Source organism: Calonectris borealis, chromosome W (genome assembly GCF_964195595.1).
Source record: "Calonectris borealis chromosome W, bCalBor7.hap1.2, whole genome shotgun sequence".
Lineage (NCBI taxonomy): Eukaryota > Metazoa > Chordata > Aves > Procellariiformes > Procellariidae > Calonectris > Calonectris borealis.
Genome location: NC_134351.1, coordinates 3,886,110 through 3,900,744, shown reverse-complemented (window position 1 = coordinate 3,900,744; position 14,635 = coordinate 3,886,110). Strand labels below are relative to the sequence as shown.

The 14,635-nt window shown below is 45.3% G+C and overlaps 1 long non-coding RNA gene across 1 annotated transcript; it reads right to left on the bottom strand.

Annotated features, from left to right (window-relative positions):
- Window positions 1–570: 570 nt before the first annotated feature.
- On the bottom strand, window positions 571–8,369 carry LOC142074767 (uncharacterized). The gene is made up of 3 exons (XR_012670701.1): window positions 7,845–8,369; window positions 5,229–5,441; window positions 571–4,184 (listed from the first exon to the last, which is right to left on the bottom strand). It is a non-coding gene; the product is annotated as an uncharacterized LOC142074767 (long non-coding RNA).
- Window positions 8,370–14,635: the final 6,266 nt, after the last annotated feature.

Below are 14,635 nucleotides of genomic sequence, written 5' to 3'. Positions count from 1 at the left end.
CTTGGTCGTCGGTGCAAACACCAGTCAGGTGTGGCTCCAGGTGAATAGTTCTGAATGAATACTTTTTCAGCAGATTTAGCCCTCCAGGTGAGGATAGGTAGGGCAGGAACTGGTCTTGTCTATGCTGAGAGGAGTTAGCAGCGGAATTGTACCATTGCAACCAGATACCCCTTGCTCAGGAAATACATCTCATATTGACTTTAAAATTCTTCTGGTGTAGCTTAAACTGATCTCCCAAATGGCATGAGCTAGAAGAGCAGGAGGACCTATCAGTGTTGATAATCAAAGTTTACACTACTGGGAGGATATGTTTGCTGATACACGTTAGCCCTGCCAGAAAACCCCCAAGTCTTATCAACAGGCCACTTTCTTTTTTTTTAATTCCCATGGTGTTGGTTCATGGCACTCTCTTGACTTGCCCAGCCACTTGGATGCTAAGCCATTTATGGAGCAGGAACCCCTACCTCTTGAGAATGAAGAAATCCTCCAGGATTGTGAGAGTGCTAACACTGACAGATAATAAATAACACCAATTATGGTTTTCTTGTGAATTTTCAAAATATCACGGATGAGAGGAAAATAACACAGTAGCAGAGAATTGAGTTAGTTCTCGTGCCGTAGCCTGTGGAACACCGGACAAACCTAGTACGCACGGTCAAAGCAAGAGCCCAATGGGATTATTTCAAATGAGATGCCAAAATAACGTAAAGTACTTTTAATATGCCTGGAAACAAAGCTTGTTCCCATGGGAGGCAGAGCATTCTCAATTACTACTGGTATCAGGGAGAGCTTGAAAGTATTTACAACTTTTCTCAGGGGGACAACACCTTTAAAGATAGAGCTGTCCCTGCCTGGAAAGTTGGGTTTGGTCCGTGTTACACCACGAGGAGCGCATGGTGGCATGGACCTCATTTTCCTGATGTTAACCTTATTGGCAGATGGGTAACCATGGGCCAGCCATAAACGAAGCGAGCAATGAAGGTGGTCGATCCTAGGAAGAAGGAGGGGAGAGACGTGTCTACAGCCCAATTCCAGTCCCAATGCTCACCGCATGTGTAAGACTTGTACTTATGGGCTTTAATAAAAGAGTAACCCATCAAAAATCTTTTCAGCTGACCTCCTGGTCATATGTGATTGCAGGATATGGGCAACGAACAGACCCTTTCTGAGCTCTCTTACGGTGGCACGCTGTGGGCGAGCTTGTCTCCTCTTCTGGACAAAGTGACTGTAGGAGTTTCTTGGCTCCAGACTACCAGTCTAGGCTGTAAGATTTTTTTTCTCTTAAACTGGGAAATGGGCTTCTGTATCATGCTGGTACCTTTGTTAATTTTACCCCAGGTCTGTGGTTTCATTCCTCTGAAGTGTTGTATGCTGTTTCCAGTTTTTTTTTGTATACACACACACACATATATATTTTTATATATATACTACTGCTGTCAATCACAGTATCTGCTATTCTTTCACTGTACTCATTAACACAAAACCTTGTAGACCCTGGCTTTGCTGCAGGCAATTCATCTCCAGTTTGAACTCATTGACTTGAAACAGTTAGATGTTGGATGAATTTGGTCATTTATCCTCGCCTTTTGATAATGCTGCTGTCTGAAGGTTATCAGTTACAGCGATTTCATAATCCTTTTGGGTCTCTTTCATATCTTCAAAAGGCAGGAAATAGTTTTTTTACCTATTCAAGAGCCACTCGTCTGCAGGTAAAGAATTTAACAGCTTGTGGGAGTGCTACTTACTGCCAGCAATAATGTGACTGATCTTTCTTGGCACTGAAAAAATGCTTCTTAGAAGTCATATTGTGAAAGGCAAAAATTGAGATATTTTCTTTCACGCGTCTACTAGGAACACTTAATACAGGAAAACAAATACCTAGCATTGAAAGGGGGCCTGTCTGCATTGATTTCTGTGGCAGAATTTAATTGTTCAGGTTTTGGTTTTTTTTTTTGTTTTGTTTTAAGATTTGGAATAGAAAAAGAACAGCTTGCTCGAGGATTTTCTGATTTAGATGTTTATGGTAGAAAAAACCTGTTTAAAGTTAACTTGATTTTTTTTTTAGGGCAGGAGGATTTAAGAGCAAAAACCAAATTGCATAGATTGTTGTATGACATATGTATCCAGATGGTTAGGCTGGCTTATCTTTATTCCGGGATTTGTATGTACTGAGTCCCAGTACATGATTTTGGCATGTATCTCGCTATTTTTGCATTCAGATTTACCTGACGAACTCTTCCTCGTGTAAGCCCTGACAGCTCTTTCTCTCATGCTTCAGGAGCTGTACTGTTTTATCTCAAGGCCATGGTGCTGCCTCACATGCAATATTCCCATCCCAGGCGTGCAAAAATAGGCAGAAGCACAGGGTCAAAAGCAGTTTAAGAGAACTGATAGCTGCATTTGATCTGATTTGCCTAAAATAACAGGTTGCTGTTGATAGGATTGGCCCAAAAGAACAGCAATGTGTCTGGCTCCACCTTGCCCGAGATGGTTGTGTCTTTGGGCATCAACAACAGAGTGTTTATTGGGGCACTTCAGTGATGTTTCCAAGGTGTTTTGGGTGATCTTGCTTGAACCTAGGATTACGTTAATGGCTAAATTCAGTCCATCCTGTGAAAAAAAATTAAAATAACAAGAACAGTGTTAGGAAGGGTAACTTTGGTAACATTATTATTTCACACGCACTTGCAAAATATTCAGATGAAACCATAGCCATAGTATTCACTGAGCAGAAACATTACACAGAACGCTTGAATAAGTTTCTCATCTGGCTTTTGGTCTCCCATTGTAGAAGGCTTTGGATTCTGGTGTTGATTTTGTCTGGCAAATGACTATTTCATGTCCTGTCTTCCTACACAACAGAAAAACAAATAAATGCCTCCTGTAGGTCACAAACCTTTTTATGGCTAAGGATGTCTACTTGCCAGACATGGATTATGGACTTTCTCTCAAGAGGAGATACACGGAGGTGGGAGCACACTGGGATGGGGGCTTTTATCCCAGGGCTGGCTTATGCACAACCTTTCCGTGAAGGAAAAGGGCTCCGTTTGCTGCGGGTAATCCTCTCCTGGAGCTGTGCGACAGATTAGCTGACTTCATGAGCTTCTTTCCAAGCCTCATTTTTCATTTGGTTTCCTAAGAGGAAATGAGACTCCTATTATTTTGGTCCGATGCTCTCATCGGTATGAAAATTACAATGTGAAAATATTTGCTAATGATTTTCTTCTAATTAAAACCAATAAAAAAAGAAATTACTTTTTTTTTTTTCTTTTTGGGACACGCAGTCTGGATTTGCTTCCACTTGCTGATGTGTCCCAACTACTGTCAATAGTTTTGGACGTGGTGCCAGAAGAGAGCCTCTAACAGGCAAATTGCAGCAACATACTTACTGGCACAGCTTTTTCTAACAGTTATCCACCACCGGTTGGTTTATACATTGAAGCTTGGGGATTATCTGTGCATATAAATGTTTATTTTAGCAAGTATAGCTAGGTGATATTTTTAGTCGTAATAGTAGTTAGTAGTAGTTTCATGTGAAAGTCTGTAGTTCATCAGCCTTCGCTGCCATGTATCTTATCTAGGAAGTGTAAGCGTCTGCTGGGGAATATTGCGTACAATGCTGCCTTCATTGCACAGCACTTAATCTACACACAATTTATTTATTTTAGCAAATAGAGGAAGCAAATAACCTCTGTGTGTCTCACTTCAAGTAACTGCATTAATGCTGTGCGATACAGTATCACTCTGTTTAGGATGCTCTTTATCCTTCTTAAAAAAAAACACAAAACAAAACACAAAAGCAAAAATCCACAGCCCCAGGCAATGCAATAACTGAGGGTATCTGGCCTGGCTTATCCAGGTACCGGGCATGGTGGAGGGCAGTAGAAAAGCTCTTCAGCAAGCAAAAAAATGCCAAAGTCCTTATTAAAACATCTTCTTCCTAAGCACTACCACTGCTTGCTTTATACAGTGAAGCTGGAGAGATGTTCCCCACTTAAGTGTTTATTTTTGCTAGTATAATTAGCCGATATTTTACTAGTAATAGTGCTTAGTAATGGTTTCCTTTAAAAAATTGTTTTAAGCTGTGCAGATCTTCTTGGCTTTGTGTGCGTACAATGCCTTGAACTGGTAGGACCCCGATGTACTAAGGCAGTGCTGCTAATTAATTCTTGGCTGCAGAGGTCCTGATAAGAGTAAACAAAGAGAGAAATTAGCTCAGGAGAAGACACAGGAATTCACAGGCAAACCCACATCCTTCCATGATATCATTGGGAATCCACCCATGCTCCACCCATACGGTCAACTGAGCCCTGGCTGAAGGCAAGGGAGCTGATTTTTGGGAGGGTGAGTTGTAGATCCTAGAGACTCAGTGTAATTTACAGCCTGTAAGGATTTTACTCCCATACCATTAGCTTGGATAGGAAGATAATTTACATTTACTCTCACATGGAGAAGCCAAAAGCCTGAGCCCCCACACCCACACCAGCCATCATCGCACCACCCAGCAAAGCCCCTTAAAGCCCTTGATCATGTGAGATGGCTGCAAAGACGGCACAAAATGTTGGTCCTGTGCTCTTGCAGAGGTTGCTCTATTGAAAAGCTCCGTGCATGCTTGGGGGAGGATTTTAATAGCAGGCAGGGAGGTGCTGTCAAACGCCTGCTGATAGTAATCCTGGGTTGGGCAGAGCAGAGGCAGCTGCCTGAAGGGATGCTCGAAATGGGGCTGGCTGGAGATGCTCCCCCAAATCCAGCAGACCTGGTAGCGTGGGTAATGCTTCCCCAGGAGCGCTGCTCCCAGGAAACCTCAGTGCTAAACTGCTGCCAAAAATATGTTTTTTTTTTTCTGAGGGAGGACTGCAGCGAGGAGATGTTGAGATCCTCACAGTGCTGGCATGTGTTGCCATGACATTGAAGTAATTGCTGCTACCTTTCTCTCAGTCTTTCAGAATTAAGTGACCAATTTTGCCAACACTCATCTGCAGGAGGAAAGCAATTTTCTGTAATTCAGTAAATAGATACATTATACCTGTGCTTTCACAACAGCAGCAAAGTAAGTATTTTTACTGTTCCTGCTGTTTGCTAACACCTTGCAGTTTGCGTTAGCAAATCGTGGAACTGATGGTAGGAAATAACGAAATGCAATCTCAGAATTTTCCCCAAAGGACTGTAAGAAGAAAGTACGAGAATATAAAGGTGCAAGGTGGTAAAATTATGTCTAGACTGGCTACCTTGAAAAACAAATCCAGTTCCCTCTGGGCTGCCTTCATGTTTGAGTTGCAGCTTTTTGACTTCGCAGACACCGTGGATGTTCAGATTTACCATTTTTTACAACGTTCTTGACCGCACTCTTGACAGAGCTGCCTAAATACCAAATTGCAGGACCCAGGCTCCATCTATCACGCTTTCTATCTCAGCAAGGGCTGTTACATAAAAAGCTTGTTCTAGAAAATCCAAGGTAAAAAGCAATTAACTAAAAAACAGACTGGATCAGGAAAAACTATAAACTAATAAAGAGGCTGAGTGAGCCCTGGCTTAGCGAGCACAGGGAAACCTGATCTGATTTAATAAGCATCCTGATGTCAGGCCCTCCGTCCTTCGTGCAAGGAGTTGGGTGTCACCCATTGGGATTGGGTTTAGACCCACGTGTCTTCATGCCCAGCTCTTCTCTTCCCACGCCACTTCCACCAGCTCTTCCTCTCTTTGCTCTCTTGTGAGGTGGGTTGGAGCTCAGCCAGAGGACTTACTACAGCCCATGTCTCTCCTTCCTCCTGCAAAGCTTGCGTACTCCATCCACCTCCCCAGCCGCGGTGTCTTGTAGCACATCTTGGCGGCCGAGCTGGAGTCATGATGGCCTTTTGATTTCCGTGCGTCATCCTCTTCATCATGGAAAGCGGGTCATGGCATTCCCATGGGAAACCCTGCCAGATCCAAGGTGGTATCAGATGTTTTGAGGTGGTTCCTGCCAGCCACCTTTCTAGGCAACAAAGCAGATTGTCAGTCTGCTGATGGAAGAATTCTGCCCAATTCCTTCAGTTTGGAAGGGGTCCCGTTCAGGATTTGGCAGTTTTTGTCCATCTCCTTCCTTAGGGGGCAGCTGACATATCTCCTCTCTTGGATCCCCTCTATCTTAAAAAAACCTCTATGATAACAAAAAACTCTGTGATAACAAAGGGTAAAAGGACCCAGGAACTTTGGCTTTTGCTATGTAACAAATAGCAGCAACACCTTCTATAGCACTTTCTAATTTTTTAAAATTTTTTTTGGAGTTCAACATTCATTAAAGGGGAGAGGAGAATACATAGTTTTCCTCCCCATCTTGCAGATATAGAGAAACTGAGGTTAAAGAGATTTGACTCGCAGCAAGACCACCCAGCCAGCCTGTGGGGGAGCTGGCAGATGAACAAAGCCCTCCTGATTTATTAGCAAGCATCCATCCTAGAAGATGTTGCTCTTTCCTCCAGCGAAGTGGATGGACCTTTAATAGCACAGTTAATTAGTGCTTTGTTTTATTTTTCTTTTGATCAGCTCATATTGCACCCCAAAGACTTTTCATATTTTCCCTTCTAGCACCAGTTAGAGGATATTGGAAAATCTCATTGGCCTCTGACCGCTCCAGACGCCCGATGGACTCAGCGCCGTCCATGCGGCGTTGCTCTGCCTCTGGCACTTTCCGCTGCTGACGCACCGTGCAGCCTTCCCGTGTGAAACAGCGAGTCATTTTGCTGAGGCATGTTTTAAAAAAAAAGGTTTGGATGTGACCGAATGAGCATCTTGAATGTTTCCTTGAAATCCTTTCACCTCCGAGGCATCAGAATGACTTTGGAAAGCAACCAGAGCAAACAATCCCCATTCTCTCAGAGAAATGGCAATCCTGGCTCTCTGCTGGGCGGCATCAGCCCGTCATGCCTCCACCCTGTTTCCGGACATAAACCCTTGTCCACTTGCCAAATCCTGAACTAGATTATTATTTCCATTGCTGCATCTCTAGGGTTCGCTCATTTTCCTTGAAACCTGTCCTAAGTGTGCAAGGCTCTTGAATGTCTTTTGATGATGGGAGGTGCTCTGTGAAGCGCAGCTGAGAATTCCACCTGTTGCACCTCAATAAGAAAAATCCCAGCAAAGCAACAGCCACCATTATTTGTGACATATGGACCTTTGCACAAGATATACCCATGTGCTCAGAGCCCCCTTCCTGAGGGAAAGCTGGATGGCTTCTCAGCATCTCAGGAAACTCCAGTGTGAGCAGGGTCACTGCTCTGCCGGACCACAAATAAGGAGAAAATGGGGAATGGTGCCCTGGTGGTAAGGATGTTTCTGCCGTTCAGAGTGACTTGACCAGTGTACCAGTCTGCTTTACCAGACAATAAATTGTAAAGGCGTTTTTTTCCAACATATGTTACAATATAAGCATCAATGCACAAGAACTACTAAAATGGACCTCATAATTAGAGACCAAAATATTATATACAATTTCTTCTTTTCTAAGAATGGCTGACAAATAAGATCAGGTCAAACAATGCATATTACTAAAACCTGCACAGCTTTCTCCAAGCGTAACAGTTGTGACTTAAGAGCAAGAGTAGGGATCTTGATATTTGGTTCATACTAGATAACTCAAAAGATGATGGATTGCTGTTGTCAGCATTGATTTGCACCAAATACCCTATAAATTAGCTTCTCGGTCAGCTCAGCATGCAAAGAAGCAGAAAGAATTTACATGTGACTATATGGAGAAACAACCCTGTGTTAAAAACGCTGAGTCCAGTTCCTTGGGGTAACATTTTGGGTACCCACAAATACCAACCTGATCTCCCCCCAAACTGCTTTTGGCATTGGACCCTTACCTTGGGGGCAGATAGGATGCCAGCCCTGTGTGATGCTGGGGATCCTCATCTCTCGCTGTTCAAGGACAGGTTTACAAAAACTTTTGCAGATCGAGGCCATTTTGGTGTCCCCAGAGTTTAAGCAGCCGTGAACTCTCGCTGCCCACGCTCTTCGCCAACGATGCATCAGAGGTGTTGGGTGTAGCTCTGCACAAGTTGTGATGCACATGAGGAAGGCCGGCATCACTCTGACTTGCTCTGAAAATATTTGCCATGAAACGTAGAGGGCTGCTGCAACCAAGATGCATCAAGATACAACAAGAAAGTCCTCCTTTTCCCAATGTAAAGAGTATTTTAAAGAACAAGTGCAACCCTCCACCAGTACATGATTATATGGAAATATATGTGCATGTGAATAAGGTACTCAGGCAGACAGTTACGAATACTGTGAGGCTGTGCCAGAAATGAGTCCAGGAAAGGTGAATATACGAGTCACTCTCTTCTGTTTCATACATCGGCTAATTGGTCTTGCAAACAGTGTTTTTATTGATTTGGCACTGGCCTTTCCTTTAATGGGTTTCTGAAAAGTTTTGAGCTCAACCGTTTGTGTTTTGAGTTAATCACCGATGCTTGCAGAGCTTGAGCTCTCATTGATGCAAGTGGTCTTTACTCGAGTGAGCAGCTCTGTGGACTTCGGGAAGTCCTCGCCTGGGCCAAGGTTCGCAGCACACAGCCATTATGTTGCATTTGATTCATTAGTATTTGTTTGTAAGTATGAAAAAGCTGAACATCAATATCTAATTCTTTTTTTTTTGGAAAAGAAGTCTCCACCTATCCGATGAAATGCATCTAATCTAAATAGCAAGAGTTTACAGGAACGCCCAGTGCATTACTTCCACGGCTGCTGAGAACCCGGGGGGCTGTGGGAGTCCTTTTATTGAGAAGGTTTCAAGATAATAGGGCAGTGTCTGATGTAAGGCCTCCAAGCTGATACCCGTGGCTGTTTGTGAAGTAAAAGAAATTGCTTTGCACAGTGAAAAATCCCCTAACCTTCCCTCACATCACAGCATTTGCTGTCCACGTTCAAAAAAGAAATGGGAAATACTTTTTAAATTGAATGCCAGGGAATAAGGCACATAGTAGGGCTTGTTTTTATAAGGCACAGCCTGTATAGTAATTTTAATTATTATGGCATAACTCCTCCATCTAGCACCCTCTTCCAGCATGTGAGTGATTTTATTGTGCTTCCAAAGAAGACAAGAACGTCCCTATTATCCGCATGTGGCTGGTTGTAGTTATGCAGCGAAGACACAGACCCCTTAACCCACGAAAATTCAAACCACTGACCCCAGTCCACATGCAACGTGCGTCACTTGGCTTTCAGAAGTGTCAATACACATCTCTACCGTTGGCTTGTATCATTTCAATGTTTAGCAAAATCAATTTTTAAAGAGCCTGTCAATGCGTTCTTGTTTTTTCCTCAGCCAGTTGGATTTGCAAAGGTCAGTAATACCAGTACATAAAGAATAATTTAACTCTGGTAACCCATAACTGGAACAGCAAACTTTTCCTCTTGGCTGTCTGCAGAACCCACCTTTCACCTTCTCCTCCCTCCATCGGTCTCCACCAAATGAAGGTCTCATGCCCCAGAAAGCCCAGGTTATACCAGAGCTTAGGCCTAACAGAACTTACACACGTGCAAACCACATCAAATATATTTGTAAATCTGGCCCGTGTCTGTATTGAGGTGCTGTATTTCAGGCATGTAGGATGAACTCACCTTCCCATGCAGTCCAAGGGTAAAATTAGCCAAACAGGGTCAGGCAATACTCGGAAAACTAGTGATCTGAAAGTGCTGTCTGCTCATTGCTTTCATTTATTGTCCTATTGTGTCACTTAAAGCACTTTCCTGTGATAGCTAGCCCTTTCTTGTCCCACCTGCTCTGCCTTGGTTTAGTTGGTAGCAATGAATAGTCATTATTGTCCTCTGCTTGGCCCAGGCTGTAGAAGAACGTTTCTCACTGGGAAAGCTCAGAGTTCACCCTTGCTGGCGGTGATGGGGATCTTGCAAGAGCTGGGGTGCTGCCAGTGCCCGACCGCAATGGTCTCTGCTCCAGAAGGAGTGTCCTCGTGCAAACCTCCCTTCGCTGGTGGTTTAAATGGTTTGTGGGAGGGGTGATCAGGGTGAGGGACACACCGGGTTTTGGGAAACTGCCTTGCTGCTGACCAAAGGTGCCAGGGTTGGGGTCAAGCTTGCAAGGAGGAGCTGTACGAGGACTGACACAGACATGGAGCGAATGGCGGAGGTGTTTTACCATGTCTCTAACTTCCAGCTCTTTGCTTCCACCCTGCTGCTGGAGGGCACGGGGCTTGGTGTGGGATGGCTGATGAAGGCAGGCTGAGCCTGGGCTCCTGGACATCACACTAGGATGTGTGTGCTCCTCCCCTTCCTCAGGGCACCATCTCCTGGCATGAACTTTTAATGAGACATACTGCTAATTCCACCTGATAATACACGTTGGGAATGGCAATCATGTTGTAGACCGCCTCTGGATATCCTGGAGAGCCACAGAGCAGAAGCTTAGTTACATTGAATTAGCACTTATTCTTCAACGTCTCGGGTCCCTTGTTGACCTTAAACCCTGCCATGGGCAGCAAGACCTGCAGCACCTCACGAAGAACCTGGTTGCCCTTAGATCTTTGTACAGTGAAAGGAGGGACTTGGCCAAGGTGACACAAGCCACAGCAGGCAGCATCCTCCCGGTACTGCTGGGGACCTGGCATTGAAACGCGTGCTCCGACTGGAAGAGAGCAGATTCGACCTACAAGAGGAGCAGTGATAGAAGGATGCTGATGATGCAGCCTGCTCGATACCCCAGCAAAATATAAACACCCTGTCGCCTGCTAATGACCTCTTGCAGAGAAACAGCTCCTCTGACGTTGAAGCACGCTTGCACACCTTTCAAACACAGGATCACTCGACCCTTGCAATTATCCTTGTTTGTATATAAGAGCACATGGACAGGCGAACGGGGCCAGGCAAGTCCCTTCCCCGAGAGGCTTTGGGTTTGAAGGCAACACAAGTGCAACAGCTCCGTTCCCTGACCAACTGGTTTGAATAAGTTACGGGCTAAAAATCTGGAACATTTGCTCTTGTGCATATTAACAGTGATCCCTGGGTGCTGATGTTTATCTAACCAGGCCATTTAAATAATTGGAAGGCATATGCACGAGTTCAAAGCCATCGGCTAAGCTGCGTTGCCTTCTTCTGTCGTTAGTTGCGTGCGTGTCAAGCGAGGCAACCTCCGTCAGGTCTTCAGCCTGATGTTTTGTGTTTGGGCAGCTTCAAAGACCTCTGCGAATGGATGCAAGGTGCTGCGCTCAGAAATGCCCCTGCCTCACAGAAATGAGCAGGAAAGAATTGTATAAAGCTGGTTTCTTTACTCAATTTTTTTAGAAAACCCAGAATTGCCGTTTCCTTAACAAGCACGGATGGGCCACATGCAAATCCTGCCTTCCTTTTTTACTCCCTGCAGCCATGTGGCTGTTGCAATGGTACTGATAATTTAAACATCTCACACTTCAGGCAGGTCCCTGATGGCAAAAAAAAAATTTTAATTAAAGTAGTTCAGACAGATTCTCCCTTGCTCGCTCCTTAGATGCCGGTTTTACAAAGGACATTTGTTTATAAGGCTCAGCTGGATTTTTCTTAAGAAGTTCCCTAAGCATTTCAGTTGCCATCTGTGCACCTTTGTTGTTCAAGTGCATTAGCAGAACTTCCCCAGTTCAATCTAAATTGATAACTTTATCCAGTCTCCACTTAATATCACCATAGAGCAGCTGCTTGTGGAGTTGTTTAATCTCCATTAGAGCGCTCTGGTTAAAATCCAAGCTTGCATCCATATGAAAGCATGACACAAGCAAGATGCTCTGCCTCGGCAGGGCTTTCCAGGCCAAGGGTGCCTGAGGCCGTTCAGAGCTGGATATTTAATATTTGCTTGAAAACGGGGCTGGCTGTGGGTCTCCCTGGAGACCTTGCGTTGCCTAAGGAGGCGATCCTCTTTCCTTGGTGCGTTTTTGCACCCCCAGTGTATTTTTTTCCATCTGAAATTCATTTTGTGAGATGCTGAGATCACCGTGGAGGGTTACTCGGTGCCGAAGCGGGGAAGGAGAGCTGGTGTTTATTCAAGGAAATACGCTCCTATGAAAGCCTTTCTCTTAATCATCTCAAGTGCTTCTGAAGGGATATATGTTACACCTTGTTTTGTCTGCAGGCAATGAAATGTGGATGGTTAGGCTCACTTTAAATTATGCCTGATAGAGAAATGGAATCTAGATTATTTTTAAATCTCCTTATTTTGTTTCTACCTCTTCCCATACATCTATCTCAGCTGACAGCTGGGGTGAAATGCCTGTCAGAGAAGTTCCGCCCCAAGATTTATTACAGGGAAGAGAAATTATTTTCTGGGATAACATTTATGTATTAGAGAAAAGAAGAACTACTTTTCCCATTCGTTCCTTGATAATTTTTCATCAAACAAATAAAACAGACATGAAGTATCAAGCTTCCTCGGTATTACTGTCTCAGACCTCTCTCCGAGTGTAATACTGTTGGGATTACAGCCAGAAACCACTCTTTCGCATGACCCACTGCTTTAGGAGAACGATTTCTCCCTGTAACACAGCTGGGTTTTTCTTTGTGCTCTGGCCTTACCAAAGACAACAGCAGTTTTATCATTGATCTTGAAGGATTCAAGCTTCCAGCTCCTATATTTTCATCTACATTAGGTTTTGGCTGGGCTGTTCCTAACAGACCTTAAATTTAAAGGAACTTACTTGATTTCAGCCACCGACTACTATTGTCCCACCTTGAGAAAGTCCGTCCTTACTGAGCTACGTGTCCAGCAGGAAAGGACAAGAAAGCAGGTTACGGCTGCAGGATGCTGTCGTCCAGCCAAAGCAGCGAGTAACCCAAATATCCCGTGTCCACGTCCCCTGTGGCCACCAGCAGTGATGAAGGTGGAGCAACTATCATGGACCAGCCTCTTTTCTCAGGACGGCGTAGTGGGATGCAATATAATATAATCCTATATAATGTATGGGGCTAAAAGTTGCACATTTTGGCTGGGATTACTCTCTCCTAATTTTAGCTGTCTAAAAATTAATCCCCAGACTCAAGTGGGGAGTTAATTAATCCCCACACCTTAATTACAGTCGGGACGAGGCCAGCGTAGCCTTGGACATCTGGATCCAGGACCGCGACCTCCGCCAGCGAGGGAAGAGCTGCACAGCATCCCCAGGTGGCGGGAGCCAGACAGTCTCGCACCTCGCAGAAGCTGCGATTCCCGCTGTGAAACTCGCAGCAGCCCTCCCCACGCGCTTGGCTTGCCGAGAGACGGGAGAGCTGCTTGTGAAAACATGACGATAACCTGCAGCTTATTTCCTCCGAGTTTCTGAATAACCTGGGAGACAGAAAAGCACGGGGACGTGACCGTTATATGGGGGCCTCTCCTCTTCTCGTTAACATGCACTTCATTACATCCCCCCTTGGCATGCATGTCATCACATCCCTCTCTACATGCAGAGAGCCCTGAGACAGCCCGGCAGGCGCTGCCGGAGGTAGCGCTGGTGCAGACGTGCCTGTGCTTTCCTGCCTCCTCCACCTCATTTGCAGTGACCAGGCAATATTAAGACATTGCGGTGGGTTAATGGGATCAAATCAGAAAAGTTTGGTCCGTGCTGTAAAACAGCAGCATCCCTCCTGCTGTCCTGCCTGGGAGCAAGCTGCCTGCCTTGGCATAGCCATCAGCACAGCACGTTTGTCCTCAGTTCACCAAGCAGTTCCTCCATACACTGAGACCTTCTACCCTGATGGAGGCCCTCAGTGTTTGCCACCACTGAGTTCATCTGCATCATTGTTATTCATGGAATCACAGAATGGTTTGGGTGGAAGGAACCTTTAAAGCTCATCTAGTCCAACCCCCTGCCAGGAGCAGGGACATCTTCAACTAGATCAGGTTGCTCAGAGCCCCGTCCAACCTGACCTTGGATGTTTCCAGGGATGGGGCATCTACCACCTCTCTGGGCAACCTGTGCCAGGGTTTCACCACCCTCATTGTAAACAATTTCTTCCTTCTATCTAGTCTGAATCTCCCCTCTTTTAGTTTAAAACCATTCCCCCTTGTCCTGTCACTACAGGCCCTGCTAAAAAGTCTGTCCCCATCTTTCTTCTAAGCCCCCTTTAAGTACTGAAAGGCCGCAATAAGGTCTCCCCGGAGCCTTCTCTTCTCCAGGCTGAACAACCCCGACTCTCTCAGCCTGTTCCATCCCTCTGATCATTTCTGTAGCCCTCCTCTGGACCCGCTCCAGCAGGTCCATGTCTTTCCTGTACTGAGTTATTGCCAACGTCAACTCTGCGACTCGCCGTAATTAACTGGGACCCGACGCTGTGATGGCTGTGAGGGTCCATCATCACTCTAACCCCGGAGCAGCACGGCAGCCTGATGGAAAGGACTTTCCCCCGTCGCCTCCTCTAAGGTTTTGTTGATTTTTTTTTTTTTCCACAACTGACTTCCTGAGTGCATTACCCACATTAAGAGACTTCCCCCCCCCCAAACCGCACATATTACGGCGCCCGGCCCTGCGTCACAGCGCGCCGTGAGAAAGAGCAGGAGCCCGGCGCAAGTGGGAAGCCATCCATATGCTCCCGCAGGCTGGGCTCCAAGCATTAATGTTATCAAATTACAGCCAACGGGAGCAGATTAATGCACAGCGTGCCCCGCGCCGCTGGAGGAATTACCGTGCCGATCAAT